Below are 19,572 nucleotides of genomic sequence, written 5' to 3'. Positions count from 1 at the left end.
CTCTCCTATGAGTATGACTTGAAGAAGATGGGTGTGGTGCAGGAAGAATTTCAATGACCTGATATATGTTATCAAGGCATAACACCAAATATTATTAACTGCTCCGTGCACCTCACCCATAACTCACACACATGTGCACACAGACAGCGTTTCTAACTATGATAACAACACAAGCAAAACCATACTGCAGAATGCTTACTGGCACTTTTCCTCTTTCTTGGGTAGGTGGAGCATTACAACAGACAGCAGTAAAGAACGGGAGGACAACTAAGCACACATGTTTTATCTCCTTCAAGCAGATAGTAGAGCAATGATACCACCACATGTGGTGCTAAAGGGTTTGATGAAGAGGATATCTGCAAAATGAATCACCTCTTCCTACTTTCATTTGAATTACAAACCTGCAGGAGGTGGTCAGTATGCTCTTCTGACTTCTTCCTCTCTCTTCACTAAAACCCAAAACTTCTCCTTTTCATGTATAATATCCGAGAACTAGATGTTTCCCAATCAATGGTGTGGGTCTTACTATGACTGGGTTGGTAATCCAGAGACATAGGCTATTCCTCAGGGGACATGGGATTGAATCACACTAAGACAGACAGCAAAATTCAAATTCAATTAATAAATCTGGAATTAAAAGCTGGTGACTATAAACCCATTGTTGATTGTCATGAAACCTAATAGGTTCACTAATGTTCTTCAGACAAGGAAACTCTTCCATCCCCACTTGGTCTGGCCTACTTGTGACTCCAGATCCAGAGCAAAGTGATAACATGACCCTTAAACATCCTCTGACATGTCCTAGCAATCCATTCAGTTGTATCAAATTGCTGCATAGTCTGATCAAAGGAACAAAACTAATCAGACCAGACCACCTAGCATTGATCAAGATACCGTCAACTCTGAAAAACTTTGTTTACTCATATCTGGGGTTTTGTGCCAAAATTCAGAACACTATCCCACAGGTTAGTCAAACAATTACCTAACATATTCATAGCCACTGTTCATACATTACAGAGAATATTCTAAACCACCACCTTCATCATCTCAGGACAGGACAGATCCACAAACACGGCAGCATGGCAGCATATAGTCAGGAGGGAGTTGCCCTGGGAGATGTCAACATTGACTGCTGACCTCATGGCATCAGCTCAAACATGGGCAAGGAATTCTTTTGTTGATTATTATATACCACCCCCTGTCAGCTGAGGAATCCTACTGTTCAAAGATTGACACTACCTGAATCACAAAATCATAGAATCTTAGAACACCTACAGTGTGGAAGCAGGTCATTCAGCACATTGAGTCCCCACTGATCCTCTGAAAAACATCCCACTCAGATCCATTCTACCCCTGTAACCCTGCACTTCCCCATCGCTAATCCACCTAACCTACACATCTTTGGACTGTGAGAGGAAACCGTATCATCTGGAGGAAACCCATGCAGACACAGGGAGAACTTGCAAAGTCCACACATCCAAGGGTGGAATCAAACCTAGATTCCTGGTGCTATGAGGCAGTAGTGCTAACCACTGAGCCACCTAGCCAGCCCTTTGTGGAGGAAGGAAGCACTTAGGGTAGCAAGGGCAAAGAATGTACTGTACTCTGGGTCAAGGATTTTAATGTCTATCACCAATGGTGGTTCAGCAGCAGCACCACTACTGACCAAGCTAGGCTGATCCTAAAAAGGATATATCTCTGAGACTGGATCTACAGTTACCTGTAATAGAACTAACAAGACAGAAAATTGTACTTTACCCTTGTCCTCACCAATCTACCTGTGGCAGATGCATGTGTCTGTGACACTTGGAAGGATTGACCACTGCTCAGTCTTTGTGAAGGTGAAGCCCTGCCTTCACACTGAAGATACCCTTCATTGTGTGGCATGGCATGACCACTGTGTAAAATTTTAAACTTAAGACTGGACATCCATGAGGTTGTGGACCTATCAGCAGAACTGTATTCAATCATAATCTGTAACCCGCAATCTGCCCAGGATATTCCCTCATTTGATCAGTATCATCAAGCCAGCAGATCCACTCTGGTTCAATGAGGAATGCACAAGGGCATGCCAAGAGGCTCTCCACTTGCATGTGGTTGTCTGCTGGCACTTCCCTTGAGGTAAAGGAAAACCTGGAGGGATATTGAAACTTGTTCTGAAGAAATGTCACTGGACTTGAAACATTAACCCTGCTTTCTGTTTGGAGATGCTGCAAGATCTGATGAATTTCTCCAGCAATTTCCTTTTTTAGTTGAGATGTTGAAGTGCCCGGTTCCCTCTGCACCCATGGGTATAATGCAGGTTTGCATGCATATTTGACAGCCAGTGACTGTTCTGCTGGATCTGGGTCTCCAAAACAGTCACTACCCTTTCTATGAAGGCAGCCAAGTGCTCTCACACTGATAGCACTGGTGCAGGAACTGGATTATAAGGAGCAGGTGGCGATGAAGCAGTGGGGAGGCTGCCCCTTTTTCTTCTGCTGTGTGTGCCGCAGCTGCTGCCATATATATTCCTATATTTACACAATCTCTCACTCTGACTTACATCTGAGAATAGTAGACTGGAGGCATCCTCACTGGCTTCCTCATGGGCTGATGGTATATCTTATGCAATCCTACACAAAGACAGGAAGACTGGGTCATTAAAAACACTGGAGTGATTATAGTTGGTCATACTATACACTTTAATTAATTTTTCTATTTTAATGTCAGGAAGTTCTTTGATGATGAAGAGTCAAAATGTGCTCCATGATATGGGGCTAAACAAGATGAATAATAAAATCTCAAAGCAACTGTGAGTATCTCCTTGGCATCAAACATATACTAAACAATCCAGTTACACAGAGCTGGATTTTCTTTTCAATTTTGAAGTGGGCACTTACATAGTCAATTTTTTTTGTACTTTTCTTATCTTGGAATTGGAAAGCATACTGAAAGAATGGGCTTAGACATTTAATGACAAGAAATTGTTGACTTAAGTGCTTGAAGAATGGATGTTGATATAGGGTATGTTGCAAGCAAGATTGCCTTTCTGGTTTTATGTTTTGGCAGACTTTTAGTTCAGAAGATTTTGTTGCTGAGGGACTCTTATTGTGAGATAGGGAAGTATGAATAAGGAGCAGTAATTAGCAGGGGAGCTTTACTGCAGCTGTATAGTGTGTTAGTGAGACCACATTGGAAGCATAGCGTACAGTTTTGATTGTCTGATTTGAAACAATATATAATTACTTCAGAACCAATTCAAATTAGGTTGCCTTGGATGAAGGGCTTATCTGTGAATGAAGGTTGAATAGGATGCACTTAAACCCATTAGTGTTTAGAAGATGCAGAAATTATTTTATTGAAATGTACATAATATTGAGGGGAAACAAACAGGACCCGAAAATGTTGGAGGAAGTGAATGAAAACAAACTCAGCAGATCTGGCAGCATCTGTGGAGAGAAAGCAGAGTTAATGTTTTGGGTTATGTGATCAGTCTTCAGAACATCATGATCTTAAGGGGATGAGATGGGGTGGATACCATTTAGATGTTTCCTCTTAGATTCATAGAGTCATACAACATGGAAACAGACCCTTCGGGTCCAAACAGTCTATGCTGAAAACTAAGTTTGTTCCACCTGCCTACTCCCAGCCCAAAAGCTTTGCTATTCACGTATTTAACTAAATGTCTTTTAAATATTATACCCGCATCCACCACTTTCTCAGGAAGTTCATTCCCAACATGAACCACCCTTTGTGTAAAACATTTGCCTCTTATGCCCTTTTTAAATCTCTCTCCTCTTACCTTAAAAATTTGCTCCCAGTTTTGAAATCCCCAACCTAGGGAAAAGGCAACTACCATTAACTCTATCTACCTCTCATCATTTTATAAACTTCGATCAAATTGCCTCTCCACCTCCTACGCTCCAGTGCAAAAAGTCCCAGCCTATCCAGCCTTTCTTTATAACTCAATCCCCGGAAACATCCTGGTAAATCTCTTCTGAACCCTCTCCAACTTGATAATATCCTTCCTATAACTGGGTGACCGGACCTGGACACAAGTATTCTAGAAAAGACCTCACCAATATCCTGTACAATCTCATCATGACTTCTTAACTCCTATACTCAAAAGATTGAGCAATGAAGGCAAGCACGCCAAACATCTTTTAACCACCCTGTCTACATGTGCACCAACTTTAAAGAACTGTGTACCTGCACCCCTAGGCCCTCTGTTATACAACATTATCGAAGGCCAACTATTAATTGTGTAAGCCCTACCCTTGTTTGTTTTACCAAAATATTCTCAACTAGAAGCTCAAAATCTTTATTCATCCATGGTTCCTTAATCTTACCAGCCTTACCCTTCACTCTAACAGGAATAAAATGCCTCTGAACACTTATCATCACATTCTTGAACACCTCCCACAGTCTGCTCCAATCAACGTTTGCAAGTTCTTGTGTCATACCGGTAAAATTTGCCTTACTCCAATTAAAAACTTTAACTTTTATGGAAGGCTTATCCTTTCTTATAACCATTTTGAAACTAATAGAATTATGATCACTAGACCCAAAGTGTCCTCCCACTTTTACTTCAGTTACCTGCCCTGCCTTTTTGTCCAAAAGAAGGTCGAATTTTGTTCCTTCCCTAGTAGGAGCATCCCTCATAATGATAAAGAAACTTTTCTTGAACACATTTGACAAATTCTTCACATCAAAACCTTTGATACTATGGTAGCCCCAGTCAATGTCTGGAAAATTAAAATCTCCCATTATTATAACTTTATTATGCTTACATATATCTGAGATCTACCGACATATTTGTGTCTCAGTATCCCTCTTATTATTGAGGGACCTATAGTACAATCGCATCAAAGTGATCTTTCCTTTCTTATTTGTAATTTCTACCCATATATTTTCACTGGATGATTTTTCAGAATTATCTTCCCTAATTACGGCATTAATGTATTCCTTTATGAAAAACACCAACCCTTTTCCTTTCATGCCTCCTTTTCTATCCTTCGTATGGCATCTGAAACCCGAACATTGAGCTTCCAGTCTTGTCCATCTCTCAGCCAAGTTTCTGTAATAGTTTTGACATTCCAATCCCATGTCCTTAAACATGCCCTGAGTTCACCAGCCTTACCTGTAAAACACCTTGCATTGAAATAAATGCAATTTGGATTTTTAGAATTACCACATACTCTGACTCTCTCTTGTCTTTCTTTTCTAACTGATGTGTTCTCCTCACATTCAGAACCTTACCCATCAATCCCTCTGCTTACACTGCTACTTAGAATTCCACAAGCCCCCTCTCTATCCTTATAAAGTCTCCCTTAATGGAATGAGCAAATCTCCCTGCTAAGATATTGGTCCCTTTCCAGTTTAGGTTAGATCCATCCTTTATAAACAATTATTTTCAGTCCCAATTGTCCAAAAACCTGAATCCCTAAACAATACATTAGCTCTTCAGCCATTAATTTATCTCCTTTAACGTTTTGTTCCTTCTCTTGTTTGAATTTGGAATTGGGAGTAAACCTGAAATTACTAATTTTAAGGATTTTTAAAAATCTTCTAACAAACCTCTTAAATTCACTCTGTACTGCTTTCATCTTTTTCTGAAAAATATCATTCCTCCCAATGTGTACAATAATTACTGGCTTCTCAATCTCACCTTTCACACTATGCTTGAAACATATAGAGACAGCCTTAATCCTATGAGCAAAGTGTTTACTCTCACCAGACCACAGAATTTTCTTCCTCAGAAAGTAGTGAAGACTATGTCTTATTTATTCAAAGCTGAGCTACATAGATTGCTGAGAGACAAGTGATTATGGGGTGTGGACAGAAAAGTTGAATCAAGAACAAAATCAGATTAGCCATGATCTTCCTAATGGTGGATCATGCTCAAACAGCCAAATGGTATACCCCTGCTCATAAGTTTTATGTTCCCATATGGATCAATTCTACTTTTTCAGAAATTAAACAAAAATAATTTAAGAGAGCTTCACTGAAGTATGTGAACCGGTCTATGAGGAAAAGAAGCAGGAATAGTATTTATTTGCTCTTTCATTGCTTTGCACAATGAATTTTTCTGTTCCAAACCTTAATAGTTGATTCAAGAAACTTCCTCTAACTGAGTCATTGTCACCAGCTCAGTTTCTACACCTTCGAATCTAGTGGTTACACATGATCCAATCAACAGCTAAGAACATGTTACATCAGTGGTGGTTCAGTCTGCAGTTTGAAAGAGAGAAGGCAAAATCAGATGTAATGGTGTTACAATTAAATAAAGGTAATTATGAGGGCATGAGAGAGGAACTGACGAAAATAGACTGGAAGCAGAGCCTAGCAGAGAAGACAGTAGAGCAAAAATGGCAGGATTTTGTGGGTAAAATTGAGGACACTGTACAGAGGTTCATCCCCAAGAAGAGAAAGATTATCCGGGGAGGGATTAGACAGCCATGGCTGACAAAGGAAGTCAGGAAATCTATCAAAGAAAAAGAGAGAGCCTATAAAGTGGCCAAGAGCACTGGGAAATCAGAAGATTGGGAAGGCTACAAAAACAAACAGAGGATAACAAAGAGAGAAATAAGGAAGGAGAGGATCAAATATGAAGGTAGGCTAGCCAGTAATATTAGAAATGATAGTAAAAGTTTCTTTCAATACTTAAGAAACAAATGACAGGCAAGCGTAGACATTGGGCCACTTCAAACTGATGCTGGAAGCCTAGTGATGGGAGATGAGGAAATAGCAGGAGAACTTAATAAGTACTTTGCGTCAGTCTTCACAGTGGAAGACACGAGTAATATCTCAACAATTAAAGGGAGTCAGGGGGCTGAGTTGAGTATGGTTGCCATTACAAAAGAGAAAGTGCTAGAAAAGCTAAAAGGTCTTAAAATTGATAAATCTCCTGGCCCTGATGGGTTACATCCTAGCGTTCTGAGGGAGGTGGCTGAGGAAATAGCGGAGGCGTTGGTTGAGATCTTTCAAAAGTCACTGGAGTCCGGGAAAGTCCCAGATGATTGGAAGATCGCTGTTGTAACCCCCTTGTTCAAGAAAGGATCAAGGCAAAAGATGGAAAATTATAGGCCAATTAGCCTAACCTCTGTTGTTGGTAAAATTCTAGAATCCATCATTAAGGATGAGGTTTCTAAATTCTTGGAAGAGCAGGGTCGGATTAGAACAAGTCACCATGGATTTAGTAAGGGGAGGTGGTGCCTGACAAACCTGTTGGAGTTCTTTGAAGAGGTGACAAGTAGGTTAGACCGGGGAAACCCAGTGGATGTGGTCTACCTAGACTTCCAAAAGGCCTTTGATAAGGTGCCACATGGGAGGCTGCTGAGCAAGGTGAGGGCCCATGGTGTTCGAGGTGAGCTACTGGTATGGATAGAGGATTGGCTGTCTGACAGGAGGCAGAGAGTTGGGATAAAAGGTTCTTTTTCGGAATGGCAGCCGGTGACAAGCGATGTCCCGCAGGGTTCAGTGTTGGGGCCGCAGCTGTTCACATTATATATTAATGATCTGGATGAAGGGGCTGGGGGCATTCTAGCGAAGTTTGCCGACGATACAAAGTTAGGTGGACAGGCAGGTAGTACTGAGGGAGTGGGGAGGCTGCAGAAGGATCTAGACAGTTTGGAGGAGTGGTCCAGGAAATGGTTGATGGAATTCACTGTGAGCAAATGCGAGGTCTTGCACTTTGGGAAAAAGAATAGAAGGATGGATTACTTTCTAAACGGTGAGAAAATTCGTAAATCCAAAGTACAGAGGGATCTGGTAATGCTAGTTGAGGATTCTCTAAAGGTAAACATGCAGGTTGAGTCCGTGATTAAGAAAGCGAATGCAATGTTGTCAATTATCTCAAGGGGGTTGGAATATAAAAGCACTGTTGTGCTACTGAGACTTTATAAAGCTCTGGTTAGGCCCCATTTGGAGTACTGTGTCCAGTTTTGGTCCCCACACCTCAGGAGCACTGGAGCGTGTCCAGCGGAGATTCACACGGATGATCCCTGGAATGGTAGGTCTAACATACGAGGAACGGCTGAGGATCCTGGGATTGTATTCATTGGAGTTTAGAAGATTAAGGGGAGATCTAATAGAAACTTACAAGATAATACATGGCTTGGAAAGGGTGGATGCTAGGAAATTGTTTCTGTTAGGTGAGGAGACTAGGACCCGTGGACACAGCCTTAGAATTAGAGGGGGTAAATTCAGAACAGAAATGCGGAGACATTTCTTCAGCCAGAGAGTGGTGGGCCTGTGGAATTCATTGCCAGAGTGCAGTGGAGGCTGGGAGGCTAAATGTCTTCAAGGCAGAAATTGATAAATTCTTGATGTCACAAGGAATTAAGGGCTATGGGGAGAATGTGGGTAAGTGGAGTTGAAATGCCCATCAGCCATGATTGAATGGCGGAGTGGACTCGATGGGCCGAATGGCCTTACTTCCGCTCCTATGTCTTATGGTCTTATGGTTCAAACAATGCATGTACACAGCACTGCAACAGAAACAGTCTGAATCATTGTTATGAACAGGAGAACAGATATAACTTCTGTCATGATTAATTTAGTTCTCTTGGACTCTGCTGCCATCTGAACATAATCTGATGCATGTCCAGTCAGAGATTTCCAAATTTTGGACCCCTCTGTAGGTTTTAATAGTTTGAAAGCTGATTCAAAAACAAATGACAGCAGTACAGTGTGAAGGACAAGGTATATAAATACTCTTGGCAAGATGAAGGATACAATCTCTCTCTTTCCTATAATCTGCATGTTCCTGTGGTTTTCTCTCACCTTTTCTGCATCTTTTTTTCCTCTTCCCCTTTTTTCATAAGTGTATGGAATTGTCAAGGGCAACAGAGCACAATTTTCACTTATTGATACAATGTAGTGTATTGATTGGACAGGTTAAGGGAGCAACAGTGTGCTGTTGGAAAGATTCTCCATTGGGTGTGAGCTTTGGCCAGCACAACAGTCTGCTTCTGAGGTAGTCTTTGGGAGGCTGTAGGATGATTTTTGGGCTGCAGAGGGTTAGTGAATGAGGATTACAGGTGGTGGGTCACAAGGACATAGGGCATCAATGGAAACCAAAATGTGGCAGCATCTGTGAGTTGTCAGAGGTGAAAGTAGTGCAATCTGACAAAAAGTTATCAACCAGAAATTCAAGGCTGAATCCTGTGCATGTTAGCTAGGTCTGGTTGCATTGAGTCTTAGGAGAGTTATTTACCACATGGCCCACTGAGTTCCCTTGCCATATCTTACCAAACCCACTTTGTTCAAAACCATCCTCACCCCAATGGCACTCTCATGTCCAATTTCTGTTCATATTATCATATGCTGTTCCCAGAACAACTTGGCAATGTGCAGATATCTGCCAAAACAGTGGCACCACTGCCTGCACCATCTTCAAAAGACTGCTGTGAACCTGGACAAGCACTGGCTTTCTGAAGATTGTCTACTCACTGACAGAGTCAGAACATGACAGAGAAGGGGAAGATAGCACAACAATTTACAACATTAAACACTGAAGCCTCACTGCATACCCATGACTGCGTCGCCAAATACTAATGCCATTTACAAGTTTGCTGATGACACCACCATAGTCGGTTGAATCTCAGATGGTGACGAAACAGACTACAGATTGGAGGTGGAAGACCTGGAAAAATGGTGCACTGAGAACAAACTAGTTCTCAATGCCAGCAAAACCATGGAACTCATTATTGACTTTTGGCAGGATGTTACTCATGCCCCCCTACACATTAACAGCACAGAGGTGGAATGAGTAGAGAGTGTCAAGCTCCTGGGAGTGGTCATCAACAACAAGCTTTCTTGGACTCTTCATGTGGACCCACTGATTACAAAGGCTCAACAATGTCTCTTCTTCCTCTGGCAGCTGAGAAACTTTGGCATTAGCGTGAATACCCTTGCCAACTTTTACAGGCGCACCTTTGAGAGCATTCTGTCTGGATGTATCACTACCTGGTATGGCAACTGTACCACTCGAGGTCGGAGACGGTTACAGAGAGTGGTGAACTCGGCCTGGGCAATCACAAAGGCCAACCTCCCATCTGTAGAATCCATCTATCAGGCCCGCTGTCAAGGAAAGGCCACCAGCATTCTCAAAGATCCATCCCACCCTGGCAATGTTTTTCTACAACCTGTACCATCGGGTAGAAGGTACAGAGGCCTGAACAAACACACCAGCTGGTTTCGAAACAGTTTCTACCCTACTGTTGTTAGAATACTGAATGGACTCACAAACTCTTAGCATTCATCTGTACCTGTGTTTTTGTTTTGCCACTGTTTACCTATTATTTACTATCTATGCTACTTAACTATGTGATCTGCCTGTATTGCTCACAAGACAAAACTTTTCACTGTGCCTCGGTACATGTGACAATAAATCCAATTCAACTCAATTCAATTCAATTCTATTCTAATCTGCCCGTCAGTCTGTTATTGTATGCATCTCGACACTGGCCACTCTCCAGCAACACCTTCTCTCTTGTGGTTTATAAATACCGCTAGCTTTCAACATTTGTGGGAAGTGCCTGGTCCCCCCAAAAACCACCTCCTAAACCTCTGAGGATGAGACTACCGAGGTCTCAGGAGAAGCACATCAAGGGTTCTTCCTGCACCCCATGAGTCAAATACTGACACACTGAAGATAAGAGCCGACGGGATCCAAGGCAATTCAGAAAATTGGATCAAATTTTTGGACTTCATTCAAATATTCTCAAGGAGTGGTGAGCAAGTTGTTGGAGGGAATCCTGAGGGACTGGATGTACATGTATTTGGAAAGACAAGGACTGATTAGGGATAGTCAACATGGCTTTGTGCATGGGAAAGCACGTCTCACAAACTTGATTGAGTTTTTTGAAGAAGTAACAAAGAAGATTGATGAGGCAGATCGGTAGATGTGATCTATATGGACTTCAGTAAAGCGTTCGACAAGATTCCCCATGGGAGACTGGTTAACAAGGTTAGATCTCACAGAATACGGAGAGAACTAGCCATTTGGATACAGAACTGGCTAAAAGATAGAAGAGAGAGGGTGGTGGTGGAGGGTTGTTTTTCAGACTGGAGGCCTGTGACCAGTGGAATGCCACAAGTATCGGTGCTGGGTCCTCTACGTTTTGTCATTTACATAAATGATTTGGATGCGAGCATAAGAGGTACAGTTAGTAAGTTTTTAGATTAGATTAGATTAGATTAGATTCCCCACAGTGTGGAAACCAACCCTCCAAAGAATAACCCATCCAGTCCCATTTCCGTCTGAGTAATGCACTTAACACTACGGGCAATTTAGCATGACCAATTCACCTGACCTGCACATCCTTGGACAGTGGGAGGAAACCGAAGCACCCAAAGGAAACCCATGCAGACACTGGGAGAATGTGCAAACTCCACATAGACAGTCGCCTGAGGCTGGAATACAACCTGGGACCCTGGTGCTGTGAGGCAGCAGTGCTAACCAATGAGCGACCGTGCCGCCCACGATGACAGATGACACCAAAATTGGAGGTGTAGTGGACAGTAAAGAGGGTTACCTCAGATTACAACAGATGAGCCAATGGGTTGAGAGGTGGCAGATGGATTTTAATTTAGATAAATGCTAAGGAAATCTTAGCAGGACTTATACACTTCATGGTAAGGTCCTAGGGAGTGTTGCTGAACAAAGAGACCTTGGAGTGCAGGTTCATAGCTCCTTGAAAGTGGAGTCGCAGGTAGATAGGATAATGAAGAAGGCGTTTGGTATGCTTTCTTTTATTGGTCAGAGTATTGAGTACAGGAGTTGAGAGGTCATGTTGCAGCTGTACAGGACATTGGTTAGGCCGCTGTTGGAATATTGCATGCAATTCTGGTCTCCTTCCTATTGGAAAGATGTTGTGAAACTTGAAAGGGTTCAGAAAAGATTTAGAAGGATGTTGCCAGGGTTGGAGGATTTGATCTATAGGGAGAGGCTGAATAGGCTGGGGCTGTTTTCCCTGAAGCGTCGGAGGCTGAGGGGTGACCTTATAGAGGTTTACAAAATTATGAGGGACATGGATAGGGTAAATAGACAAAGTATTTTCCCTGGGGTCGGGGAGTTCAGAACTAGAGGGCATAGGTTTAGGGTGAGAGGGGAAAGATATAAAAGAGACCAGAGGGGAAAGATATAAAAGAGACCTAAGGGGCAACTTTTTCACACAGAGGTTGGTACGTGTATGGAATGAGCTGCCAGAGGAAGTGGTGGAGGCTGGTACAATTGCAGCATTTAAGAGGCATTTGGATGGGTATATGAATAGGAAAGGTTTGGAGGGATTTGGGCCATGTGCTGGCAGGTGGGACTAGATTGGGTTGGGATATCTGGTCGGCAAGGACGGGTTGGACCGAAGGGTCTGTTTCCGTGCAGTACATCACTATGACTCTATGAGGAGCAGCAATGGCCTTCATTGTCCAGAAGCTGCATCAGTGTAGTAATGTCCATATTACAGATTGCCATGGAGAGTTGAAACATCACCCTCAGCATCTTCTTGAGAGGTGCACGTACATGCCCCAGCCACTATCCCGAAGGCATGGTAACAAAGGGACGGAGAACCTAGTGAGCACTCCAGGTACCCCTTCTTTATTAGGAGACAGGGCAATGACAGGAGGCACACAGCTGGAGGCACACACAAAAGCACCTCAGAAGTGTCCTCTCTGGACATTGCAGAGCTGGCCAAACCTCCACCTCCTGCTCTGAAGAGCTTTTGCCCAAAACCTCCACCTCCTGCTCCTCGGATGCTGCCTGACCTGCTGTGCTTTTCGAGCACCACACTTGCAACTCTAATCTCCAGCATTTGCAGTCGACACTTTCGCCTTGCTACTGGCAAGAACAACCTCAACATGTCTGGGCCATTCGGACACATTTGCCTCCAGGATCATCCAACCAAACCTCCAGGGCCAACAGTCTCCACTGCCAAGCTGACATTCTCCAGCCCAGTTGCCGAGACAGTGAGTCCACTATCACATAAGACCAATTGAGAGCACTTTGCTGGTATTGATGACTATGCATTGTAACTGATTTTTGACTTTTATACATGTCACTGATTTTACCTAACATCTGACTGTCTCTCTATGTTGTCCTCAATCATATTGTTACAGCATCAGGCATCACTTCATGACCATAGACATTTTCTACAGAGACAGTGGTTTGTACTGAGAGCCTGCTGCATCATCTGGAAGCAAGATGAACCAATACATACATGGCGATGGGTCCTGCTGACACCTTTATCTTTCCTTGTACATCTCTATTCTGTCATGCCTCTGATTCCTCTGTAGTTGTCAATGAATTGCTCGAAGGACTGCAGTAAGGAGATGCAACACACACGAGAGGACTGCGCACTAGTATGTTCACGGAATAGGGATCCCTCAGGCCAATGACCTTTATAGTACATGGGTCTAGCTGCCATTTTGTTTCCATTTAAAAGCCCTCATATTGGTGGGTCTTAAAAGCCCACCCCCACACAGCTCAAGCTGCAATCTATTGGGTCTGACCATTTTCATCAGCTTCATTAATAGCCTTCTCTCCATCATAAGGCCAAGAGTGGAAATGTACTGCACTGATCACTATTCATGATTCCTCAGATACTGAAACAGTCCAAGCCCAAATGCAACAAAATCTGGACAATACCCAGGTTTGAAATGACAAATGGCAAGTAATATTCAAACCACACAAATGCCAGGCAATGATCATTTCTAACAAGTGCGATATTTAATGGTATTACCATCACTGAAATCCCCGCTGTCAACATCCTGGGGCTTTACACTGAACAGAAACTGAACTGGCCAAGCCACAAAAGTATGCATGCAATGTGTTTCCCACCACACATAGAACAGTGTGAGATTGACATAGCACACTGTAGTTCAAAAAGCCTCCGAGTTGTTAGACTGCTCAACAGTAACGTATACTAACTGGTTATGTAAAAGCATTAACTTGCACACCAATGCAAATCAAGGTAAGGCAAGGCAAGGTTGCTGCGAGCATGCAGGCAGACACTAGCTGAGCAAGCACTAAGACAGCAAGCAAATAGGTCTGAGGTGCAGCCTGGTTCAATCATTGAACTGGCTGTCTATCTTTATGGGCAAAATGTCTTTTAATCAAATTGTTGGTGCACCCTGCAATACAAATAATATGCTCCCTGAGTGCCCTATGGTAGTGGAGAGGTGGCATGATGGTCATGAGGATTTGCAAATGCCAGATAGTAATGTCCGTGGAAGACAGTGTGCATGGCCTAATGCCCATGCATTGTGCTCTGAGCTGCATACTGGATATAAGTACTGTGGAGAACATCACACATGTCCAGAATAGATAAATCAGTATTCTAATTGCAAAAGTTGAACCATTTTTCATTCAAATGTTTAGCTGGAAATAAGGAAAGAAAATCTATAAAGATGATTGCTGAAGAAATGCCAGATAATAATTCTGAAGAATCATTCGACAACCTAGAATCAGTTGGCAGCATCAAATTTGCAGAAGGTGAGCATCAAGTTAAGGTGGTGTGTTAGACAAGCACTGATGCTAGATATAAGATCATGAGCTTGACAGACTTGAAAATTAATGTGTCAAAGATGTAGTTGAGCCACTGTGCTGGAATGATGCTCACCTAAAACATTAAAATGAACTGGAGTCCAATACAATGTGAAGGATGAAGATCTGGAGTTCCAGATAATGAACACTAAGCAAAACCTTGGACTGGTAACCCTCCATATGACAAAAAAGGTTTGTGATGTTTTATATATTTTGAATCCATTGACTGCTGAACTGACTCTAACACATTCCAAAAATACTTTGTTTCTTTTTTCACGTCTAGGATTCGTTCCTGGTGAACATCATCTCAAAATCAATGAAACCATGAGGCAACTCAGCATATTTGAAGCCTTCAAGTCTAGCAAGAAAGGCAAAATAGAGGAGGTTGGAAAGACATGAGTAATAAAGAAAGCAACAGCTCTTCCAGACTGGACTCTTAGCACTGACAGCAGTGAAAAATTAAAAAAAAACTGGAAAACAGATGTCTGCAGAGAGACAGTCATAGAGAATCATGGAATCACACAGCATAGAAACAGGCCCTTTGGCCCACCATGCCAATGCTGACCAACAAACACAAAACTACATTAATTCCATTTACCTACACTTGATCCATAGCCTACTATGCCCCATCATTTTAGGTACTCATCCAGATGTTTCTCAAATGTTGTGAGAGTACCTGCCTGCATCACCCTCTCAAGCAGAGTGACAGAATTGTGAAGAGATTGCATAAACCTGATACCAAATGTTGAGTAAATTCTACAAGTTCTAGGTCTTCTACTCTAGATACAAAGGATTGAAACTGGCAAGTGAAGGTGGATGAAAGCAGCAGTTTTTTGACTACATTCCAAATGGCATTTTGGAGATACAGATAATTGTGCATGCTGTTTTGCACTTCTCCCTTTCCTGAAGACTATCCACAACATGATATAGCTAATAATCTTCCAGGACTGGAAGCACTTTTGAGAAATCTGTTGGTCTATGCATATGAAGATACTGTGGATAAAATCAAATTGGAACTATGAAAAGAATCTAGTGAGAGTGCTAGAGGGAGCTCGGTGGTTAAAATCTGAAGTTGCTCAAGAAAGAACAGATGACTGAAGTCAAGTACATAGGTCATGTGCTGACAATGAAAGTACTTTGCCCTAATCTTGATAATGTGAAAGCTGTAGCAGACATGGAACAACCAACTGATATGAAGGTCATTTAAAGTTCTGTAGGATTTGTAAGCTACCTAGCCAAGCTCTTGCTCAATATGTCATCAGTGTGAACTTTTATGAAAGCTCATTGCAAATTATGTTTGGTGACATTGGGGCACAGAACAAGAGGCTGCTTTCACTTGTATCAAACAAGTAGTGATAACAATACCAGTGTTGATATTCTATATGAATGACAAAATCACCCGTCTGTTTTGCCAGAAAAGCAAGACCTGAAGCAATGATTATGCAGCAAATACAATCAGTTAAGTTTCCATCCAGATAATTAACTCAAATTGGATGATGCTACACAGATCAGCAAAGAACATCTGGCTATTGTCTTTACTCGTGAGCATTTCAACCTGTGCATGTTCAGAAGAAAGATGAATGTAGAATATGACCACAAGCTACTTTTATCTCCTATAAATTGTTTAAGGAGCTATCATTTTGAAGAGATATACAAGGAAGAAAAGCAGCTGTATATTGCTGGCATGCCATTGAGACCTGCACTCCCTTTGAATGAAAGGAATTAGGCTTTTATGGTGTGAAATCTTCCAGGTACAACAGGAATAAAGAGTACAACATGTTCTGGAACTTAACCCAGCAGAATCTAAGAGAAAAATGTTTTTGCTGAAATGTGCAATATGATACAACTCTTCAAGTGTTACAGAAACATGTGATGAAAGGATGGCTGAAAGCCATCAAGGGTAAACCTGCTGCTGTAAGAGACAAGGTGAGAGTAACTGCCCTTGACTGATGCCGGATTTGAGCATGTTTTGGCGTCAAGCAACCTCAGAGAAACAGGAACCAACGTGAATCAGTGGGAAAACGTTCTGCTGGTTGGAGTTATACCGGGTACAAAGGAACATGGTTGTTATTGGTGATCAGTCATCTCAACTCCAGGACATCTCTGCTGGAGTTCCTCAGGGTTGTGTTCTCAGGCAAACCATCTTCAGCTGCTTCTTAATGACTTTTCCGCTATCAAAAGATCTGAAGAAGGGTTGCTCATTGATGATTGCTGGATGTTCAATGATGTTTGCACAATGTTCAGCAGCATTCGGGACAACAAAGTTCATGTCCAAATGCAGGAAAATCTGGTAAGTAACATTTGCACCACATAAGTGCCAAGCAATGACCATCTACAGGAAGAAAGAATCTAATCATTGCACTTTGATGCCACTCCCAAATCCCCCACTATCATAATCCTTGTAGTCACCATTAACTGAATTGGACTAACCGTATAATAAACCATATACAGTAGCTGTAAGAACTGGTCAGAGGATAAGAATTTTGCAGTGCATAACTCATCTCCTGACTCCTCAAAGCTTGTCAAACATCTCCAAAACAGAAGGCACAAATGCAATAGAATGCACCCCATTTGCCTGGATGAATGCAGGTCTAAAAACATTTAAGAAGCTTGATATCATCCAGGAAAAACCAGCCCATTTAATTGGCACCATATCCAAAAGCATCCACTCCCAACACTATCTACAAGATATACTGCAACAATTCACCAAACTTCCTTAGACAACGCCTTCCAAACCCTGCAAACATTATTACCTGGAAGGATAAGGGCAGCAGCTACATGGAACTTCACCACCCACAAGTTCTTCTTCAAGCCACTAACCATTCTGACTTGGACATGTATGGTCTTTCCTTCAATGTTGCTGGATCAAAATCCTGGAATTCCCTTTTTAACATCTAATGACATCAAATGGACTTCAGCAGTTCAAAAAGGCAACTCACCGCCTATGAATGGGCAATAAATGCTGGCCCAGTCAACAGCCACCAAACTGCTGGAATGAATATGAAAAAAAGAGTATTGGGTATTTAGAAATGAAGTTGTATACATAATTTTTAAAGCATTCGGGTGTTGTTCAGATACATTTGTGACTGTTGTCTGATGATTTCTGGGGTAACACTGTGTTTCTGGAAAATGTCATTTACAATAGACTATAGACAATAGGCAATAGGTGCAGGAGTAGGCCATTCTGCCCTTCGAGCCTGCACCACCATTCAATATTATCATGGCTGATCATCCTTAATCAGTATCCTGTTCCTGCCTTATCTCCATAACCCTTGATTCCACAATCCTTGAGAGCTCTATCCAACTCTTTCTTAAATGAATCCAGAGACTGGGCCTCCACTGCCCTCTGGGGCAGAGCATTCCACACAGCCACCACTCTCTGGGTGAAGAAGTTTCTCCTCATCTCTGTCCTAAATGGTCTACCCCATATTTTTAAGCTGTGTCCTCTGGTTCGGCACTCACCTATCAGCGGAAACATGGTTCCTGCCTCCAGAGTGTCCAATCCTTTAATAATCTTATATGTCTCAATCAGATCCCCTCTCAGTCTTCTAAACTCAAGGGTATACAAGCCCAGTCGCTCCAGTCTTTCAGTGTAAGGTAATCCCGCCATTCCAGGAATTGACCTCATGAACCTACGCTGCACTCTCTCAATAGCCAGAATTTCTTTCCTCAAATTTGGAGACCACAACTGCATACAGTACTCCAGGTGTGGCCTCACCAGGGCCCTGTACAGCTGCAGAATAACCTCTTTGCTTCTATACTCAATCCCTCTTGTTATGAAGGCCAGCATGTTATTAGCCTGCTTCACTACCTGCTGTACCTGCATGCTTACCTTCATTGACTGGTGTACAAGAACACCCAAATCTCTCTGTACTGCCCCTTTACCTAAATTGATTCCATTTAGGTAGTAATCTGCCTTCCTGTTCTTGCCACCCAAGTGGATAACCATACATTTATCCACATTAAACTGCGTGTGCCATGCCTCTGACCACTCACCTAACTTGTCCAGGTCACCCTGTAATCTCCTAACATCCTCATCATATTTCACCCTGCCACCCAGCTTTGTATCATCAGCAAATTTGCTAATGTTATTGCTAATACCATCTTCTATATCATTAACATATATTGTAAAAAGCTGCGGTCTCAGCACTGATCCCTGCGGTACCCCACTGGTCACTGCCTGCCATTCCGAAATGGAGCCGTTTATCACTACTCTTTGTTTCCTATCAGCCAACCAACTTTCAATCCAAGTTAGTACTTTGCCCCCAATACCATGCGCCCTAATTTTGCTCACTAACCTCCTATGTGGGACTTTATCAAAAGCTTTCTGAAAGTCCAAGTACACTACATCTACTGGATCTCCCTCGTCCATCTTCAGAGTTACATCCTCAAAAAAATCCAAGATTTGTGGTTATTGTTGCTGCTGTTACATTGCATTTGTTGGGGAACAGTTGACCTCGAATTGTTGGTCAGTCTTTTCCTTGTGCAGTTGGTGAATTCAAATCTGCTTTCGATGTAAAGGGGCATCTTATTGAGTTACGTATCAATGACTATGATTGCAACAACTGATACAGATTTTCTTTTCATGAACAATCAAGATGACAACGTCTGTTCACAGATTCCAAGTTGCCATGCAGTTAACCTTTGTTGAGTGTGTTGAATGTTTGCATTCTGAATGGTTCTCCAACTCTCAGTTCTGGCAATGAGTGCAGCTTGACTAAAATGAAATGGGGCTTTCTCACTTTTTTTCCCTTTTAACTTGACACTCATTCTTTTTGGTATTTCTGGCATCAGTAGTTTTGAAAGCATAGTAGCTAATCGCTATTGGAAGAATAGTCTGTGTGTGACCTGGGAGCAGGAATAGACCAATCAGCTTATCAAGCCAACCCTACCATTTAATACAATAATGGCTGATGACTTTTATATGCCTTTTACTCACGTCATCCCCATACCCCTGTATGTCTCTTCAAATTCTACCTTAAAAGTACTCAATTTTGAGATTTCACCACCCTCTGACAAAGTAGAATCCCAAACATTCACAAACTCTT

The sequence above is a fragment of the Chiloscyllium plagiosum genome, unplaced genomic scaffold (genome assembly GCF_037043375.1).
Source record: "Chiloscyllium plagiosum isolate Xiang-an unplaced genomic scaffold, Cpla_swu_hap1 HiC_scaffold_5, whole genome shotgun sequence".
Lineage (NCBI taxonomy): Eukaryota > Metazoa > Chordata > Chondrichthyes > Orectolobiformes > Hemiscylliidae > Chiloscyllium > Chiloscyllium plagiosum.
This window is presented reverse-complemented; position numbering follows the sequence as displayed.